We start from the raw sequence: 12,514 nt of genomic DNA, 5'->3' as shown, positions 1-12,514 counted from the left end.
ATTTTCAATTCAAAAACAAAGGAACTTTAGGTTCATACAAAAAGCAGGTTCAAGGCAGGTAAAAGTATTTTTTCAATAATAATTTTATATCCTGTGCTAGGAAAATGTTTTATTATAGGGTCTGGTGTGCAATAAACTGTTAAGATTTAACTTATGACATTATAGGAGAATGAACTGGTAAGCAAGCAAAATGACAGACAAAAATTATTAACCTCGAGTAAATAAAAAAGCTTTACTTTTTTTTATAAACAGTAATTTATGGCTATGATGAAAGTAATTGATTCTAAGGGGTTTATTGCAAATGTTCCAAACTGAGATGATAAAAACTGGACAGGTATGGAAGATTATACAATCTTTATAGTTAACCGAGGCACTGACAGTGGAAACTGAATTATTCATCTTGTTGCTATAAACATGCCTGTTTTTGAAAGAAAGCCCATAACAATAAAATTAAATGCTGTGACTTACCTCAAGTAGTCAAAAACCTTGTCTTTGTTTCCTTAAACATTCTACCTCATTGATTGTTTTTGGTGGAAAAGCATCTGTGGGGGGAGGAGCTGCATTCCTTTGAACTACCTGATTGTTGAGCCCTTTCTGTTTATCATCATTATGAACAGGCTCACTCTGCTCCGTTACCTTAAACTAATTCCCACCCACCCCTCAAAATCTACATTTATCCTAAGCTAAACTCCACCCGCTGCAATACTACTAATCACAAAATAGCTTACAATATATACTTTTGCAATTCCTTCACACACCCACTAACCACTTCCTACATTTCTTCTTTCTATGAGCTGTATTGCATCACCATAGTAATTCAACAACCCCTCCTACTTCACCCAACCCACATCCAAATGCCAAAGACCCTCGATCACTATCCTTTTTACATTTTCACTAAACAAACACACTTAATACTCTGCATGCTATTCAAAGTATTACAGTTCACTTCCATCCTCTTTTTAGCACACATAACTAACTACTATACATGTATCAACACCAATGTTTTGCCCACTGCTCAATCCAGTACTGTCAATGGCAATTACTGCAATATTTGATTACATATAGCTCACAACCTTTACAAGAAATCTCACCTCCATCTTTTCAAGCAAAAATATATAAAAGTAACTAACTCAACCTACAAACTACTCACAAAGAGCAAATTTAAAGCCAAGTGGCACTGTATATTCCTGCTATTCCTACCCACTTTGCAACTGTGCGGTAACATTCATCCCAACCCAGGTCCAACCACTACAGCCTCTCTCACACTGGTCCACACAACCATTAATTTTATAGCACTTCACTCCTGCAACTCAGATAAAACAAGTTTAAAATGTATAACCATCAATTTTAGAAGCATTGGTAAAAAACGTAAAATAACTACATGCTTTCATATCTTATTACAATCCTGATATCCTATCATAGAAAAGTCTTTTAAAAATCCTCCCACTAGGATATAGGTTCCTTTATGCAGATTGCAAATCCTAAAAAAAAAAAAATAATGTAGATATTATGTACCCAGAACACCTGAACATAACCCTTTATCAGAAAAAGCACCCCTCATTTAAAAATGCAGAGATTATTATTGCCTTACTGAAGCTAAACTCTTATAAGACCATATGTTTTATACCTTTACATATTCCTGTGGCTATAAAATCAGCACAACACAGGTCATATTATCCTGGTCATTTACCAATGTACCCCAATAAACCATCATCTTTGGGGAACTTAACAGAGACTGATCCCAAATTGTATATGATAACCCCACTACCAGTATTTACCTATATGGTTTCTCTCAGCTAATAAATACACTGAAAAGATATAACAAGCTGTCTTCCAACGTCTCCACTCTGGATTGGATTCTCTCAAATAAAATCAGTAATGCCTACAACTATGGCACACTGTCAGACAATCTAAGTGACTACCTGTCCAGTTTTGAAAACAGTAATGTATGCTAGCCAATAAATCATCACACATACAAGAATGTGAGTAACCTATACAATTTTAATGTGTGCAATTTCATTTCCATACATAAGCAATACAATTAGAACATGCTAAAAAATGTAGCACTAGATGAGGCCACCCTCAAATTAAACAAAACCTTTACTAATATAGTGAATGAGCATGCTCACATAATGAGAAAATTATTTAAACTTAACCCAGCAACATGGCTATCCAAAAACAGTAGTCAGCTAATGGTGCTTAGAAACAAGCACTGGAAAGCATGGCACACCAAGAAATCCCAGGAAAAGCACACTACAGACAGATAAGAAATATAACCAAACACAGTATAAGGCATGAAAAAACACACTACTTTAACTTACAGCAGACACACCAAAATAATTCAAAAAATTTCCAGTCATCAGTCCAAAATCTATTGAACCCAGGCCACAGCCAACATCCCACTCCCTCCCCAGAAGACACTTCATCAACAAATCACTGATAACTTCAACAAATACTGCCTTTAAGCTGTAGCTTTACTTATTAAAGCCAACCCCACCATCAAACCAACCCACCTCCACCAACAAAACCCCATGGAAACCCATTTCTCACTCAAACCTGTTCAAACCTCCACCATAAGACAATATCCTAAAACTAAAAACTACAAGCTCTGCAACAGACAACCTTCCTCCTGAATTTCTGAAAATTGCAGTTGAAGCTCTGTCACATTCAATATCTATACTAATAAAGAGATGCTTTATAGAATCTTATGTTCTAGCCATTTCGAAGAAGGCATGCATTCTTCCTCTTCAAAAAGGAAGACCTATGGCTGACTACTCCAACTCCAGAGAGGTACTAAACTGGGGAATCATTTGCATTTGCTACATTTGAATAGACTAAGGGAAGTCTTTGCTTGATGTGGATTGGAGGACAGTTCCATAGAAGTGGCATTCTCTGTGATACAAACTTATCCCTCCAACATGCTCAATATATTTTGCAAAATAGTCTGGAAATTATATCCATTACCAGTTCCTACAATATCTAACCAAAACAATGTTTCTGTCCCATACAACATTCTTCCCAACCATAGCACCACTATTGCTTTACTTCACTTTGCTGACACTACTAATAAAAACAGAAATACCAGAAACCTAGTATAACTTGCCCAAAGCATTTGACACTGTCTTGTACCAGAAGCTACTACTAAAACTCTCTTCTTTAGGTCTCTTCCCCTCCTCCATCTCCTGGTTGAATGGCTACCTATCAGATACAGTCCAAGCAGTCAAATGGCAGCAAAACTACTCTTCATTTCTACTCATTGCCCTTCTGTTTAACATACTTATAAATAATCTACACACTGCTTCCAAGCACGACACTCTTGTACAATATGAAGGTGACACCACACTCATCTGCACAGCCTCTAACCTACAAAAACTTCAAGAAATTACTCAAGAATCCGTTACATCCATCAAATTATTGCTGAATAGCTCACAACTCCAGAAGTCCTACTTAACCCAAAAAATAAAACCACTATTTCTCTAAAACATTGTCCCAAAACTCTGCAAAACTCTTTTCAAAATGACTTCATTAAATAACAGTCTAACTGAACAGGTCCCTAACTCCAAACTCTTAAGAGTCATCACTGGTGGCAACATGAAATCTGAACTCTACTTTCAAACTGTTATTTAAAAATGAAGAAAAGCTTGGCCTCTTATGTAGAGCAAACTCTTAACAAACAGACAGAACTAGACAAACCGTGACTAAAGTCTACCTACCTACCTACCCTACTAAATGGCTCTCTACCCTTTATTAAGCTTCCATGCAAATAAAGCTGGATGAATGCTACAATAAAATAGCTCACTTTGCTGCAAATTGTCCCTTTAAAACTTATCACCTTTCTGCCCGTAAACAACTAAATTGGACAGCCCACATCACCTCCACTAGAGTCAGCTACTACTAGTTAATGCACTGACATACTTTCCTGGTAAATATATAGCACTAAAATACATGCTTCAACACTACCACCCTACCAAAGCACTTTGCCCTAAAGACAAACTCCTACTCTTAGTTGCTAAAGCCCAAAATGAATCAGGAGTCTCTTTCTACTCAAACTCTGTAGCTTCCCACTGGAATGCTCTCCCACGTGCTCTCAGGCTTCTGTAAAACCAGCAGGCATTCAAAACACATCTAACATGTTTGCTTTCCTCCTTCTCTTCTACCATACCTCTGCACTCATCTACGCTGTTACCAACTATCACTTTATCCTTAGCCACCCCACCTTCTACTAGCACCTAGCTTCACTATCTTTTATTACTAGTTTCATTTATATCTTAACATTAAAGCAACCTTTTGCTATCCTCCCTTTGTAAATGACTCAGTACTCTGAACTGTGACATCTGTCTTACTGTATAGTTAGTTATTATATCTGTATTGAGTAAAATTAGTGTAATAAGTCTTAGTGTATGTGTAGTTATTACATTATCTATTTTGACATTGCAAATTTTAGTTTAATTGTATTCTTCCTGACATGGTTTATATTGTATAACTTAAAAGATTTTCAATACAAAAGCTGATTTTAATTTGCCTAGTGGAACAGGAATTGAACTCTAATGTCTATTAAAGACATTTACTATGGACCAAATTCAATTTACTGTATCCCTGTGAACTGGCACATAAAATATTTTTGGATCGACCCCATCATAAACTAGGCAGTACTAAATAAAATCTAATACAAGGGATATATTTACTGATTTATTTTAAATTGCCCATGACACCACCTGTTTCAGTGCATGCACTTCCATCTACATTCCTTACCTATATTTTCCCTCCTCCCCTCTTGCACAATGACTGAAGTGAGGTTTATCTATCTGATCTACGGCACCATTCATAAATCCTCCTTGCTGCCATTGACCCCACAGCATTGAAAAGATCCCAGTAAGTTACGAATATCAGGCAATAGTTCTGTTTATGTATGATAATGGATTCACTTTGAATAATCTAATGTTCAGAACATCGACGTTCAGAACATCGATGTTCAGAACATCGAAAATTCAAAATGAACCGAAAAAACCCCACAAACACTATGTTAAGCAGGGGGGCTTTGCCACCCTTCACCCCCACACCCCCCTACTTTAATATTCCAACTCCGAGATCGTGCTACAGTGGGTAAGGGAAATCTCCCATTTACCGCTATATGCAGTAGCGTTAAATGGGAGATTTCCCGTACCCTAACTGCAATGCCAACACCCAGATGGCACACACACACACACACACACACAACATGAAGGGCACCTTGCTGCCTTGCATACACACCCATCATTCCACAATCTCACTTACCTGCCACTTCCACTTTAAACCTTCGAAGTTCTGAACTTCAATGTTCTGGTCTCAATGATCAGAACTTCGATGTTCTGAACATTCGATGATTTAAAGGGAACCCATGATAATATGCAGCCTAACACCACTGCTTGAACATCATAGGGTCCTGCTAGAAACTGGTTAACTTATACCTTTGAATAAGCTGTATTCTTGAGTTGCATATATTTGCTCATCAGACTTAGGAGAGCTTTATTGAAGCTATATACCATTCACTACCATTGCTTGTTTTTTACTTAATACAGCTGTAACTATTGCATCATTACTGATATATATCTATAATGTTAATTTAAGCTGCTTGTTATGCTATGGAAGTTATGGAAGTCTGAACTGTGTCTAATGCAACATTCATAGCTCGGGATCTTGTTGAGCATTATATCCAAAGCATGTGATGTTATTTCTGTCTGCTGTAATTATTACTAATGTTTTCCTGAACTAGTCTGTTGCATTAGTGTTAATGTATTACTGACCTAGCCTGATGCAATTATTATAATGTCTTACTGACCTACTACTGTACAGCTACTGATTTTCAAGAACTTACCTTACTACATATATATCCCTTGTTCCTTCTAGTTTTTCCTATCATCCCTCAAGTGTCAGTATCACCTCTGCACATACCCATAAAGCACAAGTCAAAGAAGACTGAATTTACTGAACAGTGACCACTCCATTGACTCCAGGCTATCAAACTGAAACCCATCTGTGAATGGGAACATTTTTGGGAAAGGTTGTGTAGGTTATTGCTATTTTATATTGTACAGTGTAAACCCCTATGTTAGCTTGATTGCCTTAGCACTGGTAGCTTAATTCGTCTGGGTTGACAGCAAATCATACTTCCCCTACCCCACTGTATAGGTTGGTCACACTAGATTAAAAAGAATAGCCATTGAACTGAGTTGTGAGATCGCTACTTGGTATTCTCCAGCTTAGGTACTGCTTTCAATACAAAAGTTGATTTTAATTTGTCAAGTGGACTGGACTGTAGCCATTTCTTCTAAAATCACTAAAATTCCCCCTCATAGGAATTGGACTCTAATGTCTATTAAACACACTGTGGATTAAATTCACCGTGCCCCGCAGAATTGGCACATAAAATATTTTTTTGAATTAACCCCATCATAAACTAGGCAGTACTAAATAAAATCTAATACACTGGTTATACTTATTGATTTTTTTTTTTAATTTCCCATGACACCACCTATTTCAACCCGCTCCATTCACCATGGCTATGCTTGGGCTCACTCCACTACCCTAACACAATTCCCACCCACGCCCACTTCCTCTAGACTTATAGCTAGCAAATCCCACCCACAAATTGTCAACCAATCACTCCACAGGGTACAACCCACCTATATAACACAAGACTGAGCCCAACACATACCAGCTCCACCTCTCATGCAGCCACTTCTAACAATTTCCTTTTCATTTCCCTAACTCATATCTCTACCATAAAAAACCTTTTCAGCCCACCTCCTCCTTTAACAGTACATATCCTACAGCTTCAGTCACTCCCTCTCATGTAGTATCTTAACCCCATGCCCACACTCAAGACATTGCTCACAATAAATTCTCATTCATACGTACTATTATACTCGTCACGTAAAGCTGTTAATGTCCTCCGTTATGTAAAATACCACACCTTAATAGTAAACACTTACACCTAACCGCCTTACACACCACCACAACCACACTGATGATGCTCTTATACCACCTTACCTCATATCATAAGCAATCGTAAAACCCTAATCCCCCTCCCTGGCAAACTACTTCCCTATCCCACCAACACAGACCTTTATATTATAAAATAGCTCCAACCCTTTTTAACACCAGATGCACCAAGCTTACTATACAAACAAATTCTACCCACTTATAACCAGATCTCAAATTTGTTAAAAGCACTCCAAACTTCACAACAAGCTCGCCAAACTGCTTTTGCAACTAAGTCTCTCTGGCGACACACATCCAAACCCAGGTCCAATTCCCACACAAAATGTCTCCAGAACTCTACCATCCACTCATTTAATGCAGCACTATTAAACCACAATAACAATTCTAATAATCAACATGAATGTAAGAAGTATAGATAATAAAGTAGATAAACTGCATGCTCTACTCACCCTCTATTCTACTGATACTGTATTATTGACTGAAACCTGGCTAAAACCTGACAATAGTGACAATGAAATGGTAGCTCCCAGATACAATATTTTATGCAAAGACAGAAAAAACAAAAAATGTGGAGGAGTAGCAGTCTTATTCAAAAATCAGCTAGCTGTTAAATCCTTACAGTTAACTATCCCTAACTTTGACAATGCAGAACTACTCTATAATAAATTAAAAATGAACCCCAAGAAGCACATTGACATTATTGGTGGTTACATCCCACCCGGGAACAACATTCCCACAGTAGAACATATACTTCGCTGGATCTCCAATGCCCTCCCACTGGAAACTATCCTGATGGGTAACTTTAACACTGACTGGTTCACCTGCTCTTCTCAGAATTCAGCAACCCACATTAACCTCTATGGGTTCACCAAAATGATCACATCTCCTACAAGGACTGACACATCTTCCAAATGATAGTCCATCCTTGACTGGATTCTGAATAACAACAACCCCACCCTAGCCTCTCAATCCAGCTGTCTTCCTGATGGCCTCAGTGACCATCAACTAAGCTTTCTTCTAAGAACTCGTACCCACCAAAGTAAACTGATCACCTATCACTTAATTAGAAATAAAAAATAGTTTCAACCCTAACAACTTTATCTCCTCACTAAAAATCTGCAACTGGGAGCCTCTTAGACAAGAACCCCTGGAGGACACTGTTAAATCCTTCAACGCTACTTTCTTAGGTATACTAAATTGCCATGCACCACCCAGAACTATGAGGGTCAAAGCTAACTATGCACCTTGGCTAAGTAAGGAATGCAAATCCCTTCTCAAGACTAGAGATAAAGCTTGGGAACAGTTTCACAAAAACAAATCCCAAGCCTCAAAACAATCATTCCTACAACCGAGAAATAAAGCAAAGAAATTAAACATAAAACCAACTATTACCATAATATTCAAATAAAACATCAAAATAACCCTCAAAGGTTCTGGGCTGTCATTAATAATATACTTCTTCCAGGTAAATCGATTACACCCACTCCAACAACAGCCATTAACCCCGACAACATAACAACTCAATTCAGTAAATATTTCACAGAAACCATTCTAGCCCTATCCAATTGTCAGAACACCATCACCACCTCTGAACCTTTCATATCCCAGAATAACACAAACTCCTTTACATTACAACCAGTCTCTGCTGACACCATACAAAACTACTTAAAAAACTAAAGCCAACCACACTAGCAAAAGACAAACTCTCTGCAGACTTTTTGCAAACTGCAGTGAAACCAATAGCATATCAAGTAGTCATACTAGTTAACAGATCAATCTCAGAAAATCTGGTACCCGACATTTGGAAAATCTCCCATATTCTACCTTTACGCAAAGGAGGCAATTCCACTGAACTGACTAATTATCATCCACTTGTCATTCTGCCACCCTTATCCAAAATCCTGGAGAGAGTCATTCATACACAATTGTTGGACTACCTATCTGCACAGAAATTATTGCCAAACACTCAACATGGCTTTCGTCCCTGTCACAGCACTACCATGGCCCTAATTTCCTTTACTTCCTCTATTACCTGGTTTAAAAGCTACCTATCAGGACACCAGCAGGCCATTCAATGGCAACACAAACCTTCCCCTCTTGTTCCAGTTGCTTTAGGGATTCTCCAAGGCTCCATCCTTAGACCTCTATTGTTTTCTCTTTTCACCAACGGACTCCACACCTCTACTCCTCATGCTTCAGTTATACAATATGCAGATGACTCCACACTAATGTGCACAGCCTCCTCCCTACAAGACTTCCACACCTTAGCCCAAGATTCTTTTCTATCTGTGGAAACATGGATCACTAACACCCAACTTATTCTAAATCCTGACAAAACCAAACTCCTTCTCTTCTACTCCATGAGATCTCCCTCATTAAGCCTGTCATTCAATATCATATCCAAAAATAAAACAATTATCACTTCAGTAACCCACATCAAACTTCTAGGCATAAAAAAATTGACAACAATTTGAAGTTTGATATTTACATATCTCAAACCACTGCATCTATATCACACTATCAGATGATGACAAGAGCGAATGCTCTTTCATCAAACCAATAATGATTAAATCACAAAAATGTGAACACACGGAATGGCAATTTTTTTTCTTAGGGAAAGAATTTGCTGCTCTGCAAAAAAAAAAAAAAAAAAAAAAAAGTTTAAACACAAAATTAAGTGGGAGACTTTGCCCCCACCCCCCCTACTTAAATATACCAACTCCGAGATCGTACCATAGTCGAGGAAATGGCAAAGTCCCGAAGACGGACCACCAATTTATTTCCCAGGGGAAAAATGTTGATGTTTGGTGACTTCGATATATCTCCTTTCAACATTATTGGATCAATGAAAGAGCATTCACTCATTTCATTGTCTGATAATACGATATAGACCCAAACAACTAAGAAAGTTAACAAGAAACTAGGTGTTCTATACAGAAACAAACAATTTCTAACTATAAACACAAAAGCTACTACCGCTCACACACACCTCTTGGCAATGCTCCTATATGCCTCTCCATTTCTAAACAACCTCAGAAAAACTGATCTAGCCAAACCTGAATCCTGTTATAACAAAACTGACAGGTTTGCTACAGATTCCCCATATAGGACACATCACTGTACATCTCTAAAACAACTAAACTGGCTAGAACTACCTCAACTACTACTCTTTAATCAATTAACTTTTATCCACAAACTCTGGCATCATTCAGAAAAAACCTTGATCTCTAAAATCTTATACAACCACATACCAACAACTGTTCTCTCCATTTCAGTAACAAACTACTCCTTGACATCTCCAAAGCAAAGAACTCATCCAGGGACTCACTGTTCTCAAACTTCATTCCTAAAATGTGGAACAAACTGCCAACACCAATAACCTCAAACTGCTCTGTAGTACAATTCAAAAACCTTCTAAAGTCACACTTAACAGACAATTGGCTCTGTTCTTGCACCTGTCCTGGCTAGCTTTGTTACCCAAAATATTGCAGGAGCCTACACCTCATTTTTGTCTTTCTACTCTCATGAGAATGGAATGTAGTATATGTCTGTTATCAATACTGTTTAAATTGAATTAATTTGAAAATGTGCACAGACTATTTAACATGAATCATTATATAATAATTGTATGTTCTAAACTTATTCTGTATTGTGTAAATCGTGCATGAATGTCATTTTTTTTTCATTTTGGAGCTTTTCTCCCCTGGCCTCCATTGAAAAAGGACCTGTGTCCAGCTGGACTTTCCTGATAAACAAATGTAGAATAAATAAATAAATAATTTAATTGTACTGCATGTACTGTGCCCAGCTGCACTTCACTGGGCAACAAACATAAAATAAATAAATTAATCAATTAATTTTGCTTTGGGAACTTTGTCCTACTTCACTGTTGTGTAACCATGAAATTTATATATATATATATATATATATATATATATATATATATATATATATATATATATATATATAAAATATCAATTATGGGGGCTGCAGGTGCTGATGGTTATACTTCCTGCAAAACAGTTTCAATCTGCACTATTAACATTTGTATTTTTTAGGTTCTCAATTGCACATTATGTCAGAAGTAAGTTATGGTTGATCATGGTGTGATCATGGTAGAGGAAGCATATTGTTCTTATCACATTAATGCTTTCTCTTGCATAACTGACTTTCTCTTTCTGGTTTGCCAAAAGTTCTCATGTCCTGTATAGCCCATCATAGTTCTCCCTCTAATTTTCCATATGCTCTTCGTAATATTCAGTTTCAGTATCTCTGTTATTATCTTTACTTGCCTTCTACCTTTCCCCTCCTTGTCCTTGTCCCAGTGTCATACTTGCTTAATCATCTCATCAGTGTCATACTTGCTTAATCATCTCATTACAGATGGCTAGCCTTGTCTATTTTATAAATCTTTTACATTTTTTTTACACCTCTTTCAATTTCCTCTTCTTTTTGTGCCTCCAACTCTGATGCTTGAAAGCTTATTATTTATATTACTGGTGTTTATTGTAACAATGTGAATAACTGCTATTTAATTCTTAGAATACATGCCATCTTAGATGGCACAGATGTTATGTGAGTACTGTATGTACTATGTTATTCATCATGAACTATGATTGTATTAACATTACTTTTATACATACATCTACTTCATGTAATCATATACCTAAATTCATCTTTATTGTGGAGCTTTTCTCCCCGGGCCTCTGCTGAAAAAGGACCTGCATCCAGTCGGATTTTCCAGGTCAACAAATGTAAATAAAAATACTAATAATAACTAATAGAGAATCATCTGTCAAAACAGTGGAAAATTATTGTCGTTCTCACCATTCCTTCCTTCCTCTCTGTGCTTCCCACAGCAGTCTAGTTAATATTTTCATTCCTAATATAAATAGTGAGGGTAGAGGTCAGGCACATCTTTCTAGCTGTTGTTTCTTATATCATCCTGTCCCTGATCAAACTCTTAATGTCTGTCTTTAGTACATAGCTTCCAAACACAGATGAATCCTACATACATCCCTCTCAGCATCTCAAATCAATGATCAATGGCTATGTAACAGACTGAAAGGATTTACTGAAATATACTGCCATTGCTTGGTCTTTCCCATCACTGTGTACCTCATCCAAAAATGAACTGAGTAGTCAGCACTTGCCCACTGACTTCCTCCTGAACAAATTCCACCAGTCCTTTTCTGTCATTTTTGGACATCCTCCATTTCCCTCTGTCAGAATATTGTTAAGATTTTTAATATCCATATTTAGTAGTTACATTAGTCTATAACCATCTGGATTCCACATCTCCTCCTCACCAATGCAACACCACTACTTTTTCCACTGTTACTGACTTTTGCAGTTTGAGCTGTCTGATGCTTTTGTTGCACTTACTATGTCTTCAACTACCTCCCCTTTACCTTTTCTTGGAAAAAAAACATCACTCCGATACCTTTTATAGGTTCACAGGTACTTATTAGGCTATTGATTTCTAATGAATTTAAGACGACTAGTCTTAAATTCCCATGGTAGTTTTAGCCCT

Source organism: Protopterus annectens, chromosome 9.part0, assembly GCF_019279795.1.
Source record: "Protopterus annectens isolate FY-2018-M chromosome 9.part0, PAN1.0, whole genome shotgun sequence".
In the NCBI taxonomy this organism is placed as follows: Eukaryota; Metazoa; Chordata; order Ceratodontiformes; family Protopteridae; genus Protopterus; species Protopterus annectens.
This window is presented reverse-complemented; position numbering follows the sequence as displayed.